At 34.3% G+C, this 27,573-nt stretch overlaps 1 protein-coding gene across 7 annotated transcripts in view; it reads left to right on the top strand.

Annotated features, from left to right (window-relative positions):
- Window positions 1–27,573, top strand: part of LOC150104524 (neurotrimin-like) — a 569,050-nt gene that overhangs the window by 76,811 nt on the left and 464,666 nt on the right. For 6 of the 7 annotated variants that reach the window (XM_090395720.1, XM_090395721.1, XM_090395723.1 and 3 more), the window contains one exon: window positions 15,747–15,983. The exons of the other annotated variant lie outside the window; for it this stretch is intronic. The gene's annotated coding sequence lies outside the window, so the exon portion shown is untranslated. The remainder of the gene's footprint in view (window positions 1–15,746; window positions 15,984–27,573) is intronic. 7 annotated transcript variants of the gene reach the window in all.

The raw sequence follows: 27,573 nt of genomic DNA, 5'->3' as shown, positions 1-27,573 counted from the left end.
TGACCCAATAATTATTAAAGAAAATTTAGCGGGGGATCCCGTGGTAGCAACTTCAGATCTTTTTGAAGGTTTAAAACTGGTAATTATAAATTTATAATAAATACATTCGTTGCTGGTTTCATTAACTCATCTCCGCTCTAATGGAAGAAACTCAGCTGTTTCTAACCATAGGTCGTCTATGCAAATTACGTTGTCAGGGTGGTTTTAAACGAATCGTTTAATTTGTAATTTCTGATGCGCTTTCTCGTGAAGATGCTAAGCTAATAAGCACTCCATAATCCGCATTTTTATAGAATTAATACATTGATTTATTAGAACGTTTGACTGGTTCTTTGATGTAAGAACTCTAAGACCCTAGTCCTAGAGTCTAATTATTTTAGGTAAATTTAAATTTAAATTATTGCTGGCCTTGAATCTAAGACCATACATGTGCTTATCAAAGTGTTTTAGGGTTGATCTGCTGAATCGGTTACCGGTTCCAAATTAATTCAGAAAATCGAATACTTCATTTATTGTGGTGTATAAATGGTTGCCAACTTTTCTTTTTTTCTGAAGGAATGAATGAATGAATCCATTCTTAAATCTAACAGGCAAAAGTGCATAAAGAATATGCTAAAAATATTTTTTATCCCATTTCAGTGATTCTCTCCTACTTGACAATATAGAGCTGGGATTTATTGGCAGTTGTTTTTGATGTCAGATTGAAATGAGGAGGATAGCCTCTGATTATTGCAGAAACAATCATGAAGAGGACGTTTGCCCATCATTTCACCTTTGGTGGCTGGTTATTTTCTCTGCAAGCCTAGCCACATATAGTAACCTGTTCATTCTCCACTGTTGCCTTAAAATTGAATATATAGATTTGAGATGATACAGTAAATATTACATGGAATAGGCATTGATCTAGAGCGACGGAAAGAGTAAATTAGACTTCAAGAAAACATCAAAAACAAAAATAAATCCCTTATTATTTAATTGTTTATCATATCAGGATATTTTAACAGTAACTTATTGTAAGTATTCTTTAAATTCCCAATATTTCCATAATATTTTGCCATTGATTAATATTAATGATCATTAAAGAAACAGGAATAACAAAATAGTCATCAAACCATTCAATTCGTATTTGTATATAACGTACAATCTATGGAAGGAAACAGAATATTTTTTGTCTGCGGTAGAAGGGAGCTTCCTGCTATCCACCATGATACCAGTATATTTCTAGTAAATAATATACACGCACTAGTTTCGTGGATTGGAGAAACTGTAAATCGGTGTTGCTTGCGAAAACTGTTTGTGACAAGAAAATGTGTGAAATAACATCTCGAGATTTTGCATTAGATGATAATTTGATATAACAAAATGTTTAAATTTTTATTTTAGAACATCTGAAGAGCTATGAAACGAAAACAAAGGAAGTATCATCTTGAAAAAGCCCGGATTACAGTGCATCACTTCGAGGCGCAGGGCTTTGCTTTTATTCTGTATGCTTCTGTTCAAAAGAATTAGGGATAGATAAGGATTAGACTGGGAAAGAGGCTAAAGTTCTATACGTACTCTTCAAGTACGTATAGAACTTTGCATGCCATTCAAATTGTGAATTACAGCCTCAGACAGAAATAGTGGAATTATGTTTATGTTAAAACTATAAGCACTACTCCTGTTATCACCAGATTGGTCTTTAAATATATGAAGTTGGCTACTAAAATATCAGAAAAAAATTGAGTCTACGCGTACCTGATTTAATTCCCAATTTATTAATTTGAAGGACTGTTTGGAAAAAAAGAGGTTTGATTCCCTTTGAGGACTATTTATAAACACTTTTCATCTGAGGCTGAGACGCCAGTTATCTTCGGAAGTATCCAGGATTTTCCTTCCACAGAACAGGCATACCCAAAAGAGTGTATGTACATGTCAGTAGTCATAGAGGAGCTAGGTTTAGCCGCTCTTCTAACGAAAAGGTGGTTTATAAATACCAATATTTTGAGATTGTCGGGACAATCTTCAATGATTCGGAATTTTGCTCGTTTAGAGTACGCGAGATAAATCTCCGCATAACAGATGAGTACAGAAAGGATATTGTTCCGCAGCATCGCAGTCGCTGCTATTCCACGTCTGTGGACAGCTATGTTATGTAGCAAAACAACATTGGTCGATGAATTCCTTACGAATTACATTTACCCTTCAGCATTGTGTAACCATGGTATAGGACACGTTTTTATGATAGGAGACACTCTTATTGTATGTTCTCCACATTGACATTATGAATACATAACTTTCCACAGATGTGTCTTGCATTTCGATAATGATTCATTTAACCAGGAACGTATGGAGGCATTTGTCTATCCCGTATGGCCGAGGCTTACCAAATCTAACACTTGTCGGATATTTTGAAGTATACTGTGATATAGATAGCCAATGTACCTGCTCCATTTAGGTTCTGTGAGATGTGCTGCACAAATCGTAGATTCAGATATATACCGACGCCATTTAACAGCTCTAGGAATTAATGCCACGTGGGAACAGGCCTTCCGTTGCTAAAGTTTAACAACCTGAACACGAGTGCTCGTTCCTTTGCCAGAATTTTTCTTTGGTATGTACTTCCACCAAATTAACAGGGTGCTAACTGGAAATTAGTAAAGAGTCAGTCGGTCATTAATCTGTGATATAACTTGAAGAATGAATGTGACTTTAAAGTCGTACAAATTTAGGAGTTGTGGCTTCGATTTGGAATTTTGTGGTTTGGAATTTTCCTGACATTATTACGATTTCTTAGAGTGAATATCCTTAAGTTCAAAATGGAATAAGGAAATCAGTTCGGAATATAATATTTTCATATTAAAAAAGAGAAACGCTCTCTCATTCATTACCGCGACAAAGGAGCACCTGGTGTGTTCTATTTCACTCACTCATTCCAGTCGATAGATTTCTCTTCAGAAGTGATATGACATGCTGTTAATATATCAAAAAAGAAGTGAGCGTGTAAGTGTGGATAACAAATAATATTATGTATTGTCTTTCTTGCAACACTGTTAAACGTGAATCTTTTCTATGAGGTGCACATTTACTAAGCCGTAAGATCTTACAATTGGGAGCGAGTCTGGTATTGTATACGTACTTCATATGCTTTATTGTATTATATGGTATTTTGTGCAAGTTATTCCAACGATGTGCACTTTACTTACTGTAGATATACGTGGAGGGGTGTTAAGGTAAGGAAGCTCTCATGAAAAGAGCCTTCCAGTTGTATTGTGTATTAGTTGCTGAATTCTTACGAGGTGAGTGTGCGAAAATGTTAACTTAAATTTTGTCAGCTCTATGCTGACCATGCCGTTTTATTTCTCCCCTTCCCTAGAAAATCTATAACAAAAATTGACTGAAGGTTGAGAGGCCAAAGTGTGTTTTGTAAAAAATAGGCGACGCATTCGTAAACTTCTGTAATGCTGCATCCAGATAATTATAGTGCGTATTATAGCACTGAGAGGACACCATTACAGGCGAAAATGAGCAGGATTATTTCTGTATATAAATGTTCAGCTTATAAAGTTATCTAAGCTTAATATAAATTTCATTTAATACTAACATCAAGTATGTGTTGGATAAAGCTAGTTCTCCCAGATGCTAGAAATAGTAGCTGCCCACAAATTATTCGTTATTTCGTAACAAACTGGATACAGCACAAATTCACTGGGTGGGGGGGGGGGATCTTTAACTTCTGAATTTATTACCTAACTTTATAGAACTTCCACAAAGAAATTAATTATAAGAATTAAGTGCTTAAAACAATGTCAAACTTTAAATTTGACAAACTACAGGGTAAAGAAAGTTCAGCCCTTTCTTTAGACTGTAGCCAAATGTCCATTATTTTATCAGGCTTTCGCTTTTATAGAACCTTCCTTTATTTGAATAATAATTCATTCACCATTCAGTGCACAAGTTTGTTTTGTGAAATCAAAACAGATCTATTCGTACGAGGTTTTAGATTCACATTCTAATTAATATCTGTGCAAAAGCTGAAAGAGAAGACATAAGGCAACACATCTCTCGTGAGATACGTGGTGTGTCGATTTATCTATACGGTCTAAAAAAAAAAAATTAATAATTGGTAATTAACAGATTTGTCTCAGCCGACTATGGCAAACATAGGATCGTATGATGCAAGTTAAGTTGCTTAGTAATGGTCAGATTTGTTTATTTAATGTCCCATCCATATAAGTACGAGTAGGTAAAATGCAGCATATCGATTTTAAGCCTAAATTTAATACTGGAAAAATACTATGTTATTAAAATGTTATTAAAATCAAGTGGATATTAGATCCCTCCTTACTTCAACTACACCTCTCCGACGCTTCAAGTTTCTTAGTATTGAAAGAGTGTTTGCTTTCTTAAGGTTTCTGCCTGGTCGATGACGAGGCTGGTTGGTTCGAAACAGATGTCAGGCTAGTGAAACCTTATCAAAAAATGGACTAAATTAGAAAGCGAATATATGGACGCCTGGGCATCGTTCATGTTTTCTAAAGTGGTTCGCACTAGGACGACTCGTAAATGCCGGAGTATATTCCCGTAAGCTCTCTGATCAAGTTATTTTTACGAAACTTCCATAGTTTCTAAATTTGGCTTTGAAATAATGCTGGATCTAATATCCACTTGAGTTTTATAATTTTTGCATCGCCCAACTGAACTCTATTGGCTCTTTATTTTAGCTAATAAAATGTTACTAAAAATAACATCTCGGAGATGAGGACTCCAGACACGAACTTGATATTTAAACTTATTTTTACAGTATAACAGAACAAAGCCAGACGATTTGTCAGAGCAATTATCAAGAATAGCCATTCCACTCTTGCCTAGACTATTTTTAGACGTCAATCACCCAAACAAAATGTTGGAAATATGTGGCTTCTTTAGTACAATCTCTAATTGCGGATAAGCAAATGGTTGGATAATCAGAGAACTGTGCTCTAAAGATCAAATGCAACTTTTTAAGGACGTCTCAGACTCAAAGTGAGGTGGCAGTCTCTTACAGACTGTTGGAGAGCGTGGGCACTATCAACTCAGACAGCCAGGCTGTACGTTTTAAGTGAAGATACACATACGTTTCTGGATCATGAATAAAACTTGTATTTCGTATTTTCGTGCTTTTCACAATTCAAGAAAAAGAAAACCATAGAATTTTTAATTTCGGCATGGAAAATCCTTTAAAAAAATATTACGATAATAAAACAGCTTTTTTTTTTTTGCAAACGAAAGACTCTCATTGGAAGTGTTCAAGTGATGCAAGATTTCGAAACAAACACTTGACCAATCGAAAAGAAAATTATTCTCATACTACTAACCTGTTCTTGTGCTATTGCTTCATATGCTAATATTGACAGGTTTGAAAAAGTTTATAACCAGAAGTTTAAATATCATTGAGAGCGCCTACCAGCTTCGAAATATTCTGAGAACAATTATAAGTATAATGGCATTCCTGTCATTACAATGAAATACTTAGTGACTTATATGCGTGGTGTGGTTTGGGAGAATAAATTTTCTTACAGTAATTTCAATACAGGAGAGAAAGTGCAACAGAACAGCACCATTTCTTCTAATTAATAAAAAAAAAGTCCTTAAGGAACATGATTTTGTTTTTACTTGTGTGTTCTTTTCTTCTTTCAAAGTTGTTTGTCGAAATCGCGCAAGTCGGTTCTGTCCAAAATCCCACTTTTCTACTTCACAAAACATGACAGGCACAATTCATCATCGCGCGATCTAGACATGCTGTAGCCGTTTGGTCCTCGTTTCTCCCATTGACTGATTGATGAATCGAAAAAGGAATGTCGCGTGACGGTTGCTGACCTTCCGGCATTGTGCTGTCAGCTCACGGAATTTACCCACGCCGAAACTCGACATGGTCGGATCATTCACTTTCATGAGGCTTCAGATGTCACAACAACCAATTTAAGAGCACCTCTCGCTTCCTTCAGACATACGCCCACTGAGGAACAAGGCAACAGATTTCCAACGGTAATATAAAGGCCTGTTGCTAACTACGAGTTTTCCTTTTAATATTTATGAAAAACCTAAGTAAAGTAACAAGCGAGGAACTCCCCTAAGAAACTTGGAAAAATTCCGTTTACTACTCAAGAATTCAGTACGGAAAGTTTCTTCGGTATAAGGGCGTCTTCACTTGAGCGTTTTAGAAAGCAGTATTCTATGAATACGTTTATCTGCTTCATAGCGAGATAATCCAGTTTCACCACACGAAGTTGCTTTTGAATATTACATAACTCAACACGCTCTTCACTGATAAAGGGAATGGCATAGCTGGGATCATGCAGTAAGAAAAGATATAAATAAAAAAATATATAAATCGTAGAACAGATAAAAAAAAACTTGTCAAAGGTATGGAAGCTTTTCCTGAATGAATTTTTGCATTTTTTTTTTTTTTTTTTTTTTTTTTTTACTTTCGCCATTCATCTTCAGTAAGAATATAAATACCATCTTCATTGGTGTAGACATGCGTCCTAAATAAAACGCAATTAGGTTCCGTTTCTATTAAGTGGACATTCCTGATATTAGTCTCAAGACAGTTGATCTGTTGTGGTATTGCTGATCACCCATAAATTTCATATTTATGTTAGTGGTGGTTCTATTGTTGCATTAGTGTTATTACAGTAGAGAATTCTGAGAATGTAAGCTAGTGTCCGGCCACAGAAGGCAGAACTCTCGTTGGCAGACTGCCAAGAAGTGTCAATTCATGATAAGGGGAGAAAGAAATAAGGCGATGAACGAATTGGTCAACAACATGCGAAATCACGTGCTTTATTGGTAAAATTTTCCAACTGTTATACAAGCAAAATAGTTACCACTTTAAAAACTACAATGATCGTAAAAGATAAGTTAATTTTCCGACGTGTAATAATAAACAACTCATCCCACAAGACGGATTCATTACCTTATTATCGAAATGGATTCTCCTTCTGTTGACATGCGCAGAAGTGTCTCGTATTTTGAGCGTACTATACCTGATTTATTCTTGTTTTTCAAAAATATTTCAGAATTAATATTTTCTAATACAATGAACATGCGACCTTTAATTTTCTCACTGCAGAAAAATGCATTAGGAATGTGTTACGTTGTTCTATTTAAAAATAAATGTTTATTAATTCTTTTGTATTGATTTGTGCATCAATTAAAGTTTAACTTCGTTTCAACACTGACTAGAATTGTGAATTGAAATTATTAAAACTGAAAATTTGTGCATTTTCAAATCAGGTTTTAGATTGTTATTTAATTGACAGTTTGGAGGAAGTTAATCTAAATTGTTGGTAATCTAAAGCAGTGTCTTGCACACCATATAAAACATTCCTCATTAGTGTAATATAGGAACGTAAGACATTATATTTAAACAGGTGAAATACGTAGGATATATACTTCGTCTCTTCTGTGCTGCTACTTCTAGAAGGCAAAATGCACTTTACAGAAATCAGTAGAAAATATCCAGTTCACACACATTAGTGTATAAAATATAGATAAAACAATTTTTTTAATATTTCTCTAAGGAAACTTAATGCGCATAATATACATACCAGGTTAAATTTGTGCTTTATATGATAAGAATGATGGTTCCTGTGTCGTACTCAGTTGATTCCTGTTTAAACCTTCTGTGGGTAATTACAAAGTGAGAATAAATCAGTTAAATGAATAATAAAATAAATATATATAAATATCTTTCCGTGCTACCTGTGATACGATGCTACTCAGTATTTTGTTTTCGAAGCCCAATAAAAATGCTTATTAAAACAGACTGATTACTAACATATGACAGGCTTCTTTGTGTTAGACTTGAAGCTCGTCCCACTATTGGGTGCGAATCGTGATAGTTTATGCATCCCACACTAATAGGCCTGATGAAGAGAGTGAGGAATTTATGAAATCTACAGACTGTTTTGGACTGTCTACCAAGGAGACATATACTTTAAACTTAGAGGACTTTAATGGAAAAATGGGAAAGAGCGCGAGAGTTAGGTCTGTGTGTAGCATGTTTGGTCTGGGAGAACGTAATACCTGTGATGAAAGACAGTTGGAAGTTGCCCATGCTAACAGATTAGTTATTACTACATGCTTCCAGAAACACCCACGACAGACGTCTACTTGAACATCCAACATTGACAGGTCAAGGTACCAGATTGATTATATACTGGCTTTAAAACCGTGGAAGACAAGCATCTGTGATGTGCATAGTGGTCAGGATACTGTACAATCAGCTAATAAGATCCAAAGTAGCACTGAGACTCTGCAACCCTACCGAAGTCAGGCACGTCCTATTAGACTGGATGTAAGAGTAATCCATAGTGGGTTCACAGAAGAAACGTCGACTCGGTTAGATGGCCTTTTGAGGATTAGTGAGTAGAACTCACTTGAAATGCTTTGGGAAGGAGTAAAGGTTATAATACAGGATACAAGAGCAAGTAGCGTGGACCAATTAGAAGACTGAGAGGCCCATGGATAGGAGATTCAACATGGGGGTCTAATTGAAACAACTCGGTTGGAGAACAAAAGAGAGACAGCGGCTGAAGAGCACATGAGATTACATGGAGAAGCCGCATGAGCTAGGACGAGGAACATTTTAAACTTAATTTCGAAGGATGGCTCTATCTCCACAGTTAAAATTAAGGATTTTGGATGCTGCTGTTTTTCCAACATTGACTTATGAATGTGCGACTTGGAACCTGAAGAATTTAAGTACTTTGGACACATTGAAAGGATGAAAGGAATGGCTTTTGAAAACAGTAATTGAAGGTAAAGTTCCTGGAATAAGATGAATGGGTAGAACATTCATGAGATGGATAGTGTGACCGGAGTCACTGATCTTTAGATCAGTGACTCCGGTCACACTATCCATCCAGAAAAGCATACAACATACAGCCTCCAGAAAAGCATACAACAGGACGACCTGTCAAGGAATAGTGGGGGCACTTCACCAATGCTGAGTGACCATTCAGAGTCTGCTGTCCAACAAACAGATGGATGGACTGACACATATAGTTCATGTTAGTCTATTGATTTTTTTATAAACTTTAAATAAGAGGTTCATGACACTCTGCTCTCCATTAAGTTTAAACAAAATTGATAGTAAGGTGAGGAAAAGAAAAATCAGCTGTCTAATAATATTTTAATAATTTCAAAACAAATAGAAATTACTAGTATCCATTTAGAATAAATAATATTCTTGACATGAAATTTTCTATTTACATTTTTCCAGTTGTAATTAAACAGTCTGCGGATTAACCATCTTCATGACTAGAATAGTTGTATGTAGAGGATGTTGACTTCACATCAGTTTCCCTTGTACCCCATAATGCAAAGCGCTCTTCCTTTAGAGCGTGTACATTGCTGTGCATTATGGGAAGAGAAACTAACCAGACCGCTTTCACCCTTTGAGGCCTCAATAAATGGTTATATAGGAATTATTTCATTATATTATATATAAAGAATATATAATATAATGAAACATTTTCGATATAAACCGTTATACATTAATTATTATTAATTTCATTTGCATATTTTTATGAACGCTGACGAAATTCTGCTGATTCCCTACCACGAAGAGATCGAACAACAACAACAAAAAAAAATTGTATTTGTGAAGTGAATAAAAACTTACAAAAAAGTATCCCCCTGAATATTTATCGATCGTTGGTGCAATAATGTTGTGTACCTTTACATTAGCCAAACATTGCTAGAATGTTTGGCTAATGGCTTCTTCAAAACAAGAGCAATGGCTATTTTCAGTTGTTAAGGAACTGGAATTGTTTAAAATTATGAGTCCATTAACGATTGAAAGAGAGATCCTATGACTGAAAAGGATTCAAGTTCAACAGAAACGTAAAGTGATAAGAACTAAGAGGATTTTTACCCTCATGTAAGATAGTTGGATATAATAGGATACGAGGACAGCACTGCTAACGAGCAGTTTTTTTCCCTAATGGATGGGGAAAAAAATAAAGGAAGAAACTCTATAACAGTTTCAACAGCGTAGTAAATTTGAACAAAGGGAAGCCCCGAACATTGCGTTTCTGTCAAGTTAGCTGCGTTGTCATATCATGTGAGCAACATCTGGAAAAGATCGTTCATTCAATTTCCACTACCGGTTCGGAGATTACAAGCTGACAACTTGCATGAAGGTTTTATGGATTTAAGCTTACGGTGCTTGTTGAACTCTTTTGCTCAGGATGAAGTGCGCTGTCCATCTTTTGTCTTAATGTTTCTGAAATAGGTCCTAAGAAGGTCCTAAGAAGGTGAAATAGGTCAAGTAAGAGATCCAAAGATTTATAAGAAACACAGTTTAAGCATTAATTTCTTAAAATATTTTATAGTTAACCAGTGTAGAAATTTTAAAAATTAAGGACAAAAAACTATTAGCTAAAAATAGTTTTTGAAAGTAATAAAATATTCGTGGTGCATTTGGCTTGTAGATATTTCCATTCAGTACTGAGCAGCAGAACATTCTGCATTTATAGAAATCTGTCGATTGCGGTAATATTTAATTGACAACTTGTAATAGGAATTGCTGCTCCATTCTAGATTCTTGTTGATCTTTCCACCCCACTCATTTATTAATTAGTTAGGTTTTTCAGTCCTGATTATGAGTTTAAGTGTTTCGTTTTTGAATTGAAATGTTGCCCTTTGGGCCAGATTTTCATTTGACGACCGAGAAACCGGCAGCTCGTCGATATGCGATCTGATCTGGCATTTTTCTTAGTGCTAGATAGAGCATTTCCAGTTATTTTTGACCATCCTTTAAATTTTCTGATATAATGGGAACACAGAAGAGTTAATAAAAATTAATACTACTTCAAAGTACGAGATTTGCTTCGGTAATGAGATAGCTTGAATCGCTATCCACAGTAGTTAGTTTTATGTATTTGTTTTTAACTAAGCCAACCCCCCCCCCCAATTTTAAATTATTTATATTTATATGCCATATATTTAGTTTCCAAATGTCAAAATTGCACACGTTCGGAAGGGAAGCCTGAATTTTAAAAGATGTAATAAGAATATGAATTTCGAAACTCTTCAGGATATGAGGAATCGTAATAAATGCTTTTCAATGCTCAGGTAGATTATCTCAAGTGGCGATGGCGGCATTTTTTTTTTTTTTTCATTCGGAATTAACAGAAAAATGTATGAAAACAGAATTGTATGTTTTGGTCTTCTACCATTAATCCAGTACTCCATGGGCATACAAAAAATTAATTAAATAAAATAAAACATAGCCAGTAGTTTAAACGTTGAAATGGGGAAAAGTGTTTACAAAAAAAAAAATATTTTTAATTACAATACTTAGGAAGGTACAATTTAGTCAAATATTTTCAGGAAATATTAATGCTGCTGTTCTTTTAATTGACATTTTGAGGATATCTCTACTGATATTTTCTTCCCCTTACTGTTATTTGGATAAATATTTTTTTTTTAATCTGAGGGATGTTGTGGCGTTCAGGATATTTGCTTTCTCTGAAATCAACCATTAAAATATCCAAGGAAGTTAAGCAGCTAATGTTTATTCTACAGTAAAGTTTTTGTTGTAGCGATCGATGATTTCATCCACTAGGCTCCCGAATAGGTAACTCCTTCGCTTCGTCATAGGTATGACTTCGAATCCTACTGTGTAGTGCATGTTTAAAGGAGCTTTTCAGAGATTTAGTTAATGTTTCAGGTCTAATTAAAATATAATTTAATAGGAATAATAAACTGATATCTGAACATGTGTAATCATTGTACAACAAAGGGTATTGTAATTATTTTTGCTTTGCCCAGAAATACATTGAGTCCCCATACCTGGCACCCCAAAAAGAATGAAAGCGGTGAGGGGGGGGGGACTGAAAGAGCGTGTAGACGCCGATTGAAATTAGATGCAATGCTTAAATAATTTAAACTTTTATTTTATGAACATTAGCGATAATGCGTACTTTTTAACAGAAAATACAGTAATCTAAACACACCGCAGTCAACCCGCTGGCGTTGTTGCGAGACGTGTTTTGGGGTTACTGATGACCACCAACACAAGCACCCTTTGGGCATTTGCTATCTTCAGAGATCCAGCTGTTGCCAAGATAACGTCGCGGATAAGTTCACTTCTGAAACGCGTTAACCTACTTCTTCCCATAGGAGGCGAATTTAGTATTCCGACAAAGCGAAGCAAGAATTCTTAAATAAGGCTTGCTGGGATTCCATTCAGGTTCATTTTCAGGAAAACAAGCACGACAATTATAATAAAATGAAACAAAATCAATGAATACAAACAATTCTCTGAGTTAGAAATTATGTTTGTTCATTATTATTTGTGCAGCAGAACTTTTAATGTTCTCCGAAGGAGGTGCATTTTGCGGAAATGGCTAAATACCACTATTGTACTTCCTCCCACTTTCTTTGTCTTATGATATTAGGATGAAAGAACAAATGTATAATTCTAAAGTATGTAAGTTTGTTTGTAGGTAAAGGAAGTTCCTTTAAATGACAAAGCAAACATTAGGTATAATTGCAACAAAAGATGTTTGATTCGTTGTCTTATGTTTTTGCAAAATAATAACTAATATTAATGTGCAGCTAATAAATATATCAGCTTTATCTGTTTACGTATATATTATCATTTCGAGATTCATTTCTTTCCTTATCTTGACTTGTTAAAATCTTGAGAATGAATATATTTCTAAACTTTTTGTAACTAATAAACAAACTACCAGTTAAGAAAACCTACGCCTATTAGTGTGCCCCCCCCCCCTCTTCCCAGATACATGAGTTTCCTTCGCTGTACATTTTGTATAAGGGAGAGTTTCCAAAATTTTCAGTACCCGTTTTAAAATAATAGTAACACCAGCTTACCCTCCTCTCATGCAAAGACAATTTAGGAGAAATTATATTAAATTCAAATACGAATATTTTTAAAGGTATTCATTTCTCAACATTTGCGTTATAAGAAATTAAAAACGTTTGTATCATTTTATTTTCAATTAATAAATACATTTAATTATACGAATCCAATACACATACAGTGAAAACAAAATTATGAAAATTGTATATATTTAATATTATATATTTAAAAAAATTACTATTTAAGGTACGAATGATTTCGAAATTTAGCGGAGAATTACGACTGCGTGGTCCGAACTATTTGAATTTAAATATTCTAATCCAAAAAAAAAAAGTCAAATTAAGCAGTTGGATCGCAATCGTGCAGGCAAGTCGACGCAGCCCTAGCTGAGGTCAGTCGATACATGGCAAGATAATAGGCCTGATATTATCTGTGATAATACGGAGGTTTAAAAGAGGGGAAAAAAAGGAGTAATCAAGAATTTTTAAAATGTGCCTTGTTCCTTCCAGAGACCTTTTGCTTACCCCTGGGGTTACACGCACCACTCTGTGGAAAGCACTGCTACCCTTGAAAAGATTTCTCACATCTAAACAACATTAAAACCTAGTTCTCTCCAGAGAAAGGTCCTTGGTTCTCTTACTGCGCTACGAAACTTGTATATTTAAAACCAAGACACATCCACGAATGGTTGCGAGATTTTCTATTCTTTTTTTATTAATTACATATTTTTGTATATTTAAGGTTAGTTATTCACAGAAGTGCTATCCGAGAAATATCTCTGGTACAATTCTTCACAGCCACTTTAATAATAGTATTCTTGTTCACGTGATGGTTGTGCACTTCATGTGCAATCTGGCCAAATAACGAACGCGTTGTTTTCATCTGGAGTGAGATCTTACGACCGACTCTGCTAGAGAAATGTTCCTGAAGCCACTTACGTAACTGCAAAATGGAGTTTCGTTGATGGCACTCTCTGGTCGACCATATCGTGAATAAACAGTTATCAAAGCTGAGAGTTTGGGACGTTAATGAAGTTTAAAACATGACTGAAAATTTTCTCTAAAACAGCGTTTCTTACTGTGATATGTTTTCTTAATCCTTACAAATGTGTTTGAAGCTAATTTTTTAAATATCTAATTATCTATGTATTAAACATCGAAAAGTTTTCACTATAAAATTATTGAAACAGTTATTTACTAATCTGACCATAAACTAATATTATAAAACTAATTATTCGATTATAATATTTTTTAAAAAAATTCAAAACACGTCTTTGCAATTGGGTTCACTTATGCATAAAAGCAACCAAATGAATATCATTTCTGCCATTTAGTTACTAATTGTTAATGGCAGTGTTTGTGTACTTTGTATGAAGTAGGGTGAGAATTGAAATTGGGAAGTAGTTTTACAAAGTGTGAGATCCCAAGCATGCTACGATGTTCGTTTGTAAAGTCAATTCTCGTGATATGGCCGAGCATTTAGAGCTCCGGAGTGTTTTCGGAAAAGCCTTATTAAATTTCTTTTATCATAAAGTTGTATTCAAGCCTGGTCTTGAAGTTTTCCAAAATAGATCTCAGTCACTTTGACTCCATAGCCATTATCCTCTTGATAGCTGTGATTATTACTGATCGACCGATTTTTTTTTATACTGATTTGTTTCTTCAAATTAACAGAATCACTATTAAATCCTTATCCTCTTTCTTTTTTGCTTACCTCTCATTGCCTCTTAAACTCAAATGGAAACGCTATTATGAAAATTCATCAGGAAACGCTACCAAGAGTTTTCTTTCGCTGTTGATTTCATTTCGGGCTTTAGAGGTGACGCTTACTTGGTGTAAAAATTGGGCTACAAGAAGCTGCATTTTGATCTGTTGAAATGAACTGTAAAAGTGGAGAAAAATATTTTGGCACACTATTTGGCAAACTATTACAACCTCATAAGCAGTAATAAGATTAAACGCTTTTGGTTTCCACAGGAATTTATTCAGTTTAGGAGGATTTTAGAAATTCGTAAAGCACTCATTCATTTCACCCCACACGCATTGAAAATATTTGAATTCGGCTTTTAAGGAACTTTATTAGTATTTGAGATTGAAGCATTTTGTTTATGGCAGACCATTCTGAATGGTACATAAAATGTCTTACAAATTATATATATATTTTTTATTACTGATGAAAATTGGACCAAAGGATGCATAAGATAAAATGGATCTACAACTTACTCTCATAACGAATAACCTCACTGGAGAAGGCAATTGCGATTTTACTAGTTTGTCTAGGATATTTGTTTAATTTTCATGTTTAGGGATATCCATATTTTCTTAATATGCACATATAATACTTGTACGATTACACGCCTGGTTGGCCAAGTGTTAAGCGTATCCAGTGGCCAGTAAACTGCGGATTCGAATTCTGAAATGGAATGGGTGTTTGGAATAGTCTTTAAAGGGTAGACGCATTTCATCGGTCGGTGTGAGCCCCTGTCTCTCGCATTGGACAACTGCAATGCCTTGAGAAGGATCCATGATTGTTCTCTCGAGCAGGGTTTCTATATTTTGTCAAAATAAATAAATGCGAAACATCAGTATAGATATATAAAAAGCATAACATATATTTAATAAAGTATATTTTAGTGTGCTGTATATGATTGATTTTAAAATTACTGGTGATTTACTTTTTAGAGTCACGATGACCACCTTTAAAGAGAGGGGTAGCAGTATTCCCTCTCCAATAAACTGCATATTTATTGCAATTTATCGTCTTTCGTTTTTCTTTACAAAACTCATTGAGAAGGTTTGTGTATATTTGTGATGTAGTGGTAAGTAGGAAAGGCGTAGAATATGATATTTTATTCTAATTTCTTCATCCAGAATTATCATTTATTTTGTAGGACGAGTCTTGAAAACTGAACGATTTCAAGTTTGGCTTAAGAAGTGATCCTGATAAAGGGGTGGAAAGGCTTGGAAATCTATATCTTTCACCATCTACACATACTGATGGATTTTACGAAATTGTAGGATAACCTATGACATAGTAAGGCTTATAAATGCAGTATCCAAATAAAGAACACGTTTAACTCGAAGTGAAGAAAGAAGGCATTGGAAAAATCATGTTGAGGACTACAAAGGTAAGCAAAATTTATTAACTAATTACACTCTGCAAACAAACATGATTTACATAACATTTATCAAAATACAAATATTACAAAATGATATCCCCAAACACATCAAATTTCAAATCATTTTCTAAAATTACTTATGAATTTAAGTGCTAATGAGGGCTTTTAAAATTTAAATAGCATAGTCGTTTTGAGTTGAGTACTAAGTAGTAAACCTAAAAAAATGTGAATTGCCCCACTTTTGCGAAGCCCTTACTGATTAGCACTTAGAAAAATAAGTAATTTAAGGAATTGTACACTGTGACTTCATTTCATTACGATACGCTTTCTAGATTTTTATATAATTGTCATTATAAGCTATTCGATATTGCTCAAATTTTCAACATGCACACCATTCAAAATTCCAAAGCTGCTTCTCTCAATATTTATTTCTCTGCAAAATGAGTTCGGCAGAAAGAATTTTTCCAAACCCCACACTAACTGATTATACTGTAGGGGTTGTTTTATAACTGCAGGAATTTAATGAGCATTGTTAAACATATATATCTGAGAACTAATATATTCGTTATGTTTGCTGGCTGCACATTTTATTTAGATATCCGTATTTCTTCGTTATTCAATTTAGACATTTTAGGCAAATTATCACGAGCAACTGCGATGTTATTCTCGTTGCCGGATTGGCTAAATGAGATTGATCAAGTATGGAAGGGTTGCGTTAATTTGGAGATAGATTGGCCAATTAGCGCAATACCATGCTCTGTAAACGGAAAATTAATATGTACAAACGTTATTAGACATTGCATGAGCTCGCCAGTTCACAGGCACAGTCGCACGCTAATGAGAATCTGGCCAAAACTAAACAATTTGCGCTTTAGTTTCGTCATCAATCTTATATTCACTAACTACCGGTATACGCAAAATCTTTGCATCGGAGATTGTTCATGATCTTAAGTTTTTATGTTTAATATTCTTATTTAATCATTTATTGTAGTACAGTGCTATGTGGAGAGTATATATGGATATGTGTATGGTGTAGCAAATATATATATATATATATATATATATATATATATATATATATATATATATTTTGTTTTCGTTATTTCGTTTTTATTATATATAATAAAGTAAAATTCAGATGTGAAACTTGAGGGGATTTGTTCTGAAATAATATTAACTGCACTAAATATCTAAATATTTTCATTCCGTCGCAGAGATTATTACAATTATAATAATTTTCTCTCACCCAGAATGGCTTCGTTGCCTTGAGAACATCTTATAGTATTTCAAAACGCTTGCTGGTATACGTACATTTTTTTTCTCTCTCTCGAACGAATCGTGTTGGCAATTGCCCGAAAGTTATTACAGTACAAATCTAGATACAAGACAGAACACTCCCACTTTGTAGAGACGCTCCGGAATTTTCTCGTAGGTGACAGCTGAACCACGGTGGTTAATTACACTGTCGGCTCTTTTCACCTATCATGCGAAGTTTTCGGAACAAAAGGATGACATGGATATGTGACGTCTTTTGGAGATTTTTTCTGCCTCACTCATATCGGAAACAAAGTAACGAATGATAAATGGTCTTTCACATCCGATGACTAAAGAAGAGTAATGAACTTGTTTTAATGGAAGATTAACGGGAGGGGGATTCTTTAAAGCATTACGACGCCATGAATCTGAGGATCTTTCATCGCTTAAAAGGATTCTTAGGATTGTGTGACACCGTTCTATTTCCTTGTTACATTGACAGCATTTAAGTGTTTTGGAGCAACAAAAGTTTAGAAATTAAACCTGTAAGTAGTTTTCACTGAGCCGAATATAAGCATAATGTCCTCTATTGTATACAAATTTCACTCACTTTGCTAACATAAAAGAAAATCTATTAAAAAAAAAAAACGAACGTGGAGTTTTCAGTACTACGTGGTTTTGTGGCTAATTGGATATTCAGTATCCATAAAGAGGACCGCGTTATAAATAATGAATCATCGTGTTTGTATTTTATTTATTTTTGTAGCGCAGCAGCAACATTGAAAACCAATTGATTTCATGACGAATGTCTGCGTGCGTAGGATGAGATTGTATTCGAATTTCAATATCATAACCAATTTCCACAATTTCCTTATTGCATAAAAGTGCACATATTATGAGCCGAGCTAGCAGAGACCCCTTTGAAACCAAGCGCATATGTTGGTAATGTCTGCCTCTTTTCTAAGATTTTCATTCAAGTTTTTGGTTTAAATCTTTAGAGGGAAGTATCAGAAAAAAAAATTGTTTTAAATGCGTTTGTCTAATTCAGTGGTCGCCAAAGTGGTCGATATCGACCCCCAGGGGTAGATATAACATTGTTAGGGGTCGATAGAAAAATATAAGACATCATTGTACGGGTAATATTTAATTCGGTAAACTTGGATTACCTCCATCCTGAATGACAACGCAATTAAGAGTGAATCATGGGAACAGTGACATGAATAGGACCGTAAGATGGAGCAAGGTCATGAAAATAGTTACGGAGGCCAATCAAGTAAGCCAAAATGACGTATTTACCAATAAACGGATGTCGATGGTTTCGGCGTTCGGTAGAGGGATTGCACCACTTGCGTGGTGTTGCTTATTTACTTGTACATATTCGATCCCAGTCTCATTTTTGATCATCGACATACAAGTGAGTGTTAATGTTCTAAAATTCATCAACATGCATATTATAATTCAATCGTTATTCATTCACGAACTAAACTTCACTATGTTGAAGAGTTGAGCAGGGCTGGTAGTTTTATACATCCTATATATACCTATAGGAAGATTGTATTATTGTTATTTTGTTATCTAAATTAAATTTTATATTTTATATATATTATTTCTCTCTCCTATCAAATATGTAATGTTAAGAATGACATCAAAAACGTATCAGTTTGACGTTAAGCCAATATAATAATATATACTATATTACATATACAAGAAACACTGTAACTATAAAATAAACAATCAAAAAAACTCACATAAGCGTCTTTTCTGCTTGTCCTATTATAATTACGTAATAGTAAAATAGAGGGGGTCGATAAAAATTAAGAGTTTCTTAATTTTTATCGACGGTCAAATAAGTTTGGCGACACTTAGTCTAATTGGAGATTCGCTGAATCTGTCCTTTTGATTTTTGTTTGTTTGTTTAGTGAAGTAATAATTTTTTTCACATAACTGATTCAATTTAGCAGCCTTTCTTAAGTGTCAATGTAAATTTTTTCCATGCTTCGAGATTAACTGCTCGTAATCGGTTACGAAAGTTAAGTACTTACTGTAATCACTTCTTACAGGATGTTTTCATAATTGATTGAGATATCTCATTAGCATTCAGTTCAAGAAACATTTTTAATAGTTTTATTTACTTCTTGCTTCACTGCCTCTCCGTTAATTATAGGCATGCGATGTGTATTTCTTATTACTTAGGCTCAAATAACGTCTAGGACTTGCGAAACGTATCTGAAACCTTTTGTGGTTGCTTGCAATAATTCAGACTTATTGCCAAGTTTTAAGTATTTGTGAGCAAACGTGGCCAAAAATGGTTTCAGAAGTCACGGCATTTGTTCTTGGATGTTCTCGTACTAAAAAGACCAACTTTTTACACGCATTTTCTGTGCAAATACTGTCATCTAGAAAACTGAAATTGAAATAGGGTGAGCCTCCGTGCCGATATTAATACTTACTTGGTTGTGCCCAAGTTGTTTTAGACCATTTTGAGAATGATCTTGCGACAGGAAAGAAAATACCAGTGTGAACTGTCTGCATTTGAATCTGAGTCATGTCTTATATGTTCTTTTTTCCAGGAACCTTACTACTTTTTAACCTGAGACTTGTGTTGTCAGGACAGCGTATGAATTAAATTCTCTTTCAGAGAAAACTTTCCCCATAGAGTTTTAAGCAGCGAAGAAACTTAAAAGAAATGTCTCGTGGGTATCTACTTGGAAGCAGATATTTATCACTATTTTTTTTTGATAAAAATTGATGATTTAATCTTTCAGATGGAGTTCACGTGTAGTTACTTCCGTTTATCCCCGAATCTTGAAGCGTCATTTATAATTCCTTTCTTGTGACTCATTAGCCCCACTGGTCTCTAATATGGCCAAGGTGGCAAATGAATCGTGAGCAATAACTGTGATTAAAGCGATAGAAGGAAAAAAAAAAAAAAAGGGGGGGGGATACAATATTGATCATAAAAAGCACTTTAAACACAGTGTTGCACTTTGTGTTCGCAATAAAATATGAGAGGGTTACAAGATACAATCCGTTGGAACAGGTTCGGAGCACCGAGGTCGTTATTAAATGGCTTTGATAAATAACTCGTAATAAATAGTTTTTTTTTTTAAGTGGGTTTCGCAGATTAATTTCAAATAAAAATAGCAACCTGGTTAAAGCAAAAAACCTCAAATAACTAAAAGTGATTTCATTGTGATTAAGCGCATTTATCAACTCATATTAGGCACTGGTCTACGTGGAATGAATTCTCGTGGGATCAGAGATCTTAGATCAGCGGCTTACTTGGAAGTCTCATACGCACAGTTGCTTTAGCTGACAGAGATGCTGAGTTGTTCCACTCGTTAAGTGAAGCAAAAATTAAAGCCATCAACCAGATAATTTTTCTTGATCAACTGTTCGATACCTGTAATCGCCAGTTCGGAATGTGATAAATTAAACGGCCAACCTACCGACTTTTAAAATTCGCATCGTATTTATTGAATGTGGGTCTCACGGAAGTAGATCTCCTCAATGTTTTCGGCAAACAGCCGGGCTGCTTATTCCCAGTTCTACTATTCGTACTCTGGTATTCGACCATGAAAACCTGACAGTGCACTTTCCGGCCAACACAGCCAAGAAAGAATCAACGATAAGCATCGATTTGTCAGACTAAAATTGGTCACTGGTAGACTTGATTTCTTAAGCTAATATTTCGAAAACTAAAGCCAGAATCGGTTTTGATTGCGATTTATCTGTCTTGTCAGTGTTTCTTGCCCTCCTAAGGGGTTAATATTATGAGATTCTCCCTGTATTTGCAACAACACAGAAATGAGCATCTCCACCCAGTCATCGGGGTGCTTAAAATGTGCGAAATAAAGAAAAAAAATCTAAGTATTGAAAACTTTAAAAAAAATAAATAAAATAAAAATATTTTCAAAAACACATTTTCTTAGAACTGGAGAAATCCAAAACTACCATAAAAGGATGATGATTGAACTCAATCAAGGATACGTGTGTTCTAGCCGCAAAGACATATGAGACAATGCTCAGCACACTGTGCTAATAACGGTCCCTCCCAAAAGTGATCCCCCAAACGAATGGACAACAGGAACGTCTAGCGACAACAATCTAGAATACTAGCCATATTTTCTCTCTCTCTAACTCTGAGTAATGCAAGAAAATGTCCACAACTAGAAAGAAAAGCCTGGAAAAAGCTTCAATTTGAAGCTATTGGATGAACTTATATAAAAATCCATCGTTCTTTGATTATGTTTCGACATTGAGAATGAGCACCATTGTACTAAAAGCATTACTTGACAACTTTGCTCAGAAGCCCATGTATTTGCCTTTTATTGGTACTTTTCTGATTGGAAATAGCGTGTAATATAGGGTGTTTCAAAACGGAATAGTTCTAAAGGATTTATCTTCGAGGCCAATATTTGCTCCGAGAAATTTGACATCTATGCAACCTACAAGATTATTTTTTGTATAAACACTCATTCGAATTGATTTAATGTATTGAATTGAAATTTTTGGTATTTCTTTCTCTTCATGACTCCTTGGTCCTGTATTTTACTTTATGTTTAAGATATTGACCCAAACTGCAGCGCACATCTCTGCTCTGAACCCTGAAGCTAGCTCAGGGAGTAAGTCACTTTGCGACTTACGTTTAATCTAGTGATAATCAATCACCAAACATTCCTTGAGGACACTGAGTCAACATTGTCGAAATCACCTCCAGAGTAGAGCAAGTTGTGCGTTTACAGCCGTATTAGATGAGGCACCCTTGGAGATTGGCCGTAGTTTAGTTCCATTTGTTCACGGAATGTCTCTCGAGTATAATAGCACTACAGGAAGTGCTTGCCTTCCTTTAAGACGATGTCATCTTGTAACCTACAGATGTTTAGAAAGGAAAGAAATAAAGTACATTCAGAACTCCAAAAGGATCTGCTCGGTTATCTTTGAAATTTCGAAACTGAGATATAAAACGACTATTTTGATGTATTGTCGGGTACGATTTTCTTGACAACATAGAAAAACCCTGAACTGCATAAATACATTGCAATTAATAAATACTATAATCCGTTATTCAATTAATTTATTACCATATTTTAAAGAAAAGTGCAATGTAGTTATGCTTTTTCTCTTTGTTTATTGCAGTTAAAATACTCTAACAAAATATTGTTTTCGATAATTTTCAAATTTTCTTTAATTTTTATTTTTTTATTTTAGCAGCATAAATTTTCTTTCAACGTCGTCTTTTGAATTAGATAGAATAAGCTGAAATGTCTCTGAAAACAAGGTAGTGAAAATAGTCTAACTCGGTTTAAATTCATGGCAACGGTTGTAGCACCCTACAATCTTATTGAATGATTGCATGCTTACTAACACAAAATACTGAAACAATTAAACTTGTTTGATTATTTCTCTTTGTGCTATAATTATTCCATTAAAGTGTAACAGGAATGTAATAAGGTATGTGCTGCCTTAGTAGCTCAGTTGATAAGTCACAGCTCGTTAAAATTGTAATTATTCCATTTAAGAGTTGAATGAATAGCTGATTTCTTTCTTTAGAGCTATATTCCAATATTGGTCAGATACTACCATATCAGATCCAAGAGTCATACCTCTAATTATGCCATTAACAAAATATTATTTTAAAATGTAAAGCATCACCCAAACGTTTGAAAATTACCTCCATCTTAGTACTGCAATTTGATTTTTAAAAATGTTTATATCATGTACGTACGACGTAATTCAACTAGCCGAACCTTGTAGCGGAGGTTTTCTACCCAACTTGAGGTAATTGTACTTCTTAATCCTTATAAGGACTGGCTTAAAGGGGTGAAGCAAGAATGCTTTTCACCTTACCCGTTATCTGTAGAGGACAGTGTATGGATAAGGTGTTATTGAGCTATTGAAGCTCTGATCGTGGCAGGAGGGTAACAGCAATAGCCATGCTTCAGTTAGAACTTCATTGGCTACAGCATGGTACTTCTTTCTTCTCTCCCCCTCTTAAATTGTAAAAATATATTAATAAATCGAAGGTGTATTAGTATATTTTAACTACAGATCTTTACACGTTAAAATATTTTTAATTATTAAAGTCTTCACATAACTTATTATTATTCTAATTGAGGCATAGTTATAATTTGCATATTTCACTGTCCTTTTTTTTTTCTTTCAAAAACAAATAGAACCTCCCCTTAACAATACAAAATTCTACGACAGTCAGAAGCGCCCTCTCTCTGGAATCACACGTTTAGCGCCAGTAGGATAATAGATTTTGTTAGCAAAAGTTTATTTTGCTAACAAAATGTTACAGGTAAAGGAATGGATGCATTGTAGTACTGATTTCAGTACCATCCTTAAATTGAAGAAAATATATCTTTCATAGGAATACGTTTCTTTCTTGTTGTTTTGTCCATTTACTGAAAAAGATAATTAAGTTTCTTTTAGATTTTAGGAACTTATTCATAACGTGAATTTTAGTTAAATACGAATAGCTTCTCCTACGAATGAGTTGTAACATTCAAAACTGATTTTGGAATTTGTTCTGAGATTTAAATATATAAGAGTGATATAGATAAGCTAAAATGTTTTATGAGCGCATTGTAGGAGATAGCAAAGAATATATTTAAACTTGGCTTTTGCAAAAGTAAACAAATAACTGCCTCCGTATCAGAGTATTTCCTCGAAGCAATTGGTTCGAAAAACTCTGAACGTGACCTAGATGGGATTCGAACCTGTCTAGGACACGAACTTATAAGGGCTTTTGAACTAGTCAGTTGCATACGGAGTTAGAAGGGTTATTTATTTAAACTTCGGTTTTTTGTCATGCAGCTTCGCCAGAGGAGAAAATGCAGTGTATACACAATTCATATCTTTAGCCATAATACCACCACCTTATCCTAAACTTAGGGCTATAAAAGCCAAACTTTGTAGAGCCTATCCCACGATCGCCTTTTAAGTAACGATACTGCTATGATTATTATGCAAATAATAACACAAATACTGATGGATAAACAAAATATAAACAGAGATTATTAGGAATTTTAAAAGTACTGTTACGTACTCTTCATGCCAAAATGAATATTAAAAATCTCACATTAAATGAGATGCGGAAACTGCTGAATACAAACAGAAGCATTGTATTGAGTTATTTTGTTTTCCCAATAGGATAACAGCTTGTGATTACTGCATATATAATTTTTGAAGTCACGAAAATAACTTTTCAGAAAATTTCAAGGAAAACATTGATATATTTACACATTTAATTTTGCTCTTAGTATGTTGACTAGAAAGTGCTTCTGAAATTCCTTGATATTTTACTACAGAAGGTGAGGAATACCCAGTTTCTGACAAAAGTAACCATCAAAAAGCATCATTTAAGTGTAATTCCTTTTGGTTGGAACTGATGTTAATTAATTTATTAGTGGTTTTATTTGCTGTACCTGTAACAATGAAAAGCTGAATGTGGGTCGCAAATCAATACCACTCTAGTGAGCTCTGTGATTTGATTCTTTTTATAGTCGTTACTTTAACATCACCCCTACACATACTTTTAAGTGAAATTGCTAGCAAAAGAAAAGATGACGCTTAATTATCTTTAAGTAAAAAAACGTTAATTGGTTGAGTTGAAAAAAACGTCAAAAGAATAAAAATTTTTTTGTGATGATTTTGGAATCTCTGCTTTTATCACAACAGAAGAAAATGGCAATAATGTACGCTCTCTATTGCAAAGATAGTGATGGTGAGTGCTTGGAAAACAAAATTACAGCAGTATTCATATTTGTGATAGACAAAAAAAAACTTTTTGAACTATAAAACGCTAGATTTAAGCACTCCCCAATTAATTTAAACATTGCACGGTTCTATTTTGAAAGAGAGAAAATGAAAACTTACGATAAGTGTGTAGCACTGGATTGAGTTACAATGACAAATATAATGCTATGAAAGTCAAAAAAAAATAAATAAATAAATAACAAAAGTAGTTCTATGAATGTACATTAGAGGACACTATTTGAATGCGTTAGTTAGAATTTCGTGATGCAGTACGATAAGCATGTCGGATGTAAAAATCAATTTATTCTATGGAAACCCAAAAGAAATAATTAGAAAGGTTTTATGGATAGAAACCCTACATAGACTTAGTTATTTGTAGGTTCCTTAATAAACCTGTTTTATCATATTACTAAAATTAGTAAACTTCAGGTAAGAAAATAGAATCTAAATCAGTAACATTTTCCCTTTTATGGTAATTCCAATCCATAAGCAATTGGTTATGGATTGGAATTTTATTAGTATCCAACTATCGACCAATTAGTATCTCAGGAGTGGTGGTGAAGATTTTGGAAAAATTGGTTAGGGCTCGCATTCAGAAATGGATTGGCAGTGAATCTCTACTTCGCAATGAACAACATGGGTTTATTAAGGGAAGATAATATTTTAGCAAATTGCTCACATTCTACAACAATGTTGCCATTGAACTAGACAAGGAGAATGAATACACCATGATTCTTTTGGATTTTGCTAAGGCTTTTGACAGAATATATCATAGCAGACTGTTGCATAAATTGGAGAAAATGGGTTTGGGTTATACAATATTAGCATGGATAAGAGTATTGCTGACTGACAGATATCAAAAAGTGGTATATAGGAGATTAAGTGAGCAAGATTTAAAGTAACCAATGGTGTACCATAAGGATCAGTGCTTGGTCCACTGTTATTCAATCTGTACATTAATGATATTGGGAAGGATTTGACAAGCGACATATAGCTATTTCTTGATGATGCAACGATAGGTAGGGTAATCAGAAATGCAGCTGATATGCAATACTTGCAGAATGATTTGAATAGGCTGGAATTGTGGGATGAGAAAATGGATTTCAGTTCAATGTCAGTAAATATATAGTCGTTCATTTGGGAGTGATTAGATATCCAATGTCGTATCATATTGGTGGGATTAGGCTAGAAGAAACTGATGAGGCTAGGGATCTTGGAATGTTAATAGATAGGAAGTTGAAGTTAAGGGGCCATGTAGCAAAGATTGCAAATACAACTCAAAAGATAATTGCCATGCTGAAACGAACGTTCACATATAAAGCTAAGGGTGGTATTTTGCCTGTTCATAAGGCCTTGAAAAGACCTCACTTGGACTACTGTGAGCAGGTCTGGTCTTCTGGTTTCCGTTGCGATTCTGATACGTATTGTTATGTCCCTATCTTACGATTTTTGTTTGTTTGTTTTACAAATTGCCTTCATCTATATTCTCCTAACTTCTACTTTCAAAACATCACCAAAGTTCCTACTAATATCTGAGCTATTGTTCCCCGTAGTATCCCTAGTATTTGTATTTTAACTGCGCCCTTTGGGATATTTAGTTTAAGATATTTTGTACATAAACAGAGAAAGGAACTCAAATATCTGAAAGTGCTACTATTGCAGTCGTGACACTATTTCTTGTTACTCAACATTAATTCCTTAAGCTTCCCGTTTCTTAACATTAATTCCCCGCGTGGTTAGGCTCGAATGTTTCTAAGCGGTGCATTGGATATAGCAATATCAGACAACTTTCTTTATCATTAAACAAAAGGTTTATTATTTCTCTAAACATGGTACATATGAAAATGCTCAACTAAGTTACTTACACACTAAAATCGGCTTAATACAAGTAGTTGGGCTATGATTAGACAAAGGTTACTACGAACATGATGCCACAAAATTTCATACAAAACATGAATTCACTTAACATGGAAAAATTAGATCACCACACATTATTAGGTTATTCAACTTCAAGTATACTAACAAACTCATTAGCTACTCTAGCACATACTTATGACAATTCCGATTCTCTACACATCACACTAGGCATTCAAATTCCTCAGGCTACTTGATTACTCAATTCACACTAATCCAACTCAATATTAACAAAACCATTTACTTCATTAACACACAACTATGTCATTAACTTTCCTTTTACAATATAGTAGGCACTCAAGATTCTTAGGACAATTAATTATTCACAAATTATCAACACTAGCTAGCTTACTTTTAACACTCTATATCAAATTCTAAAGTCTTATTATAATTTCTCCCTAATCACTTTAACAGTTCCGTATTATGACAATGGTACCTATCACAAACAACTTCTAGTTAACATAAGACAAAATTCACAATACCTTTCTTTAGTTTCACTTACGGGCCTTTACCTTCTACTGAACGAACTTGCTTGCATAACATCTTTGCAATTCAGGGCTGTATAAACATCTGCGCTGCCGGCTGTACTATCCGAAACGAGGACATCGATATTTTCACAGCTTCCTATGACTTTTTGGTATATTTCGCTTTCTACATAGGAATACGG

The sequence above is a fragment of the Typopeltis vanoorti genome, chromosome 7 (genome assembly GCF_054136105.1).
Source record: "Typopeltis vanoorti isolate ZY-2024b chromosome 7, IOZ_Tvanoo_1.0, whole genome shotgun sequence".
NCBI classification, from domain to species: domain Eukaryota; kingdom Metazoa; phylum Arthropoda; class Arachnida; order Uropygi; family Thelyphonidae; genus Typopeltis; species Typopeltis vanoorti.
This window is presented reverse-complemented; position numbering and strand designations above follow the sequence as displayed.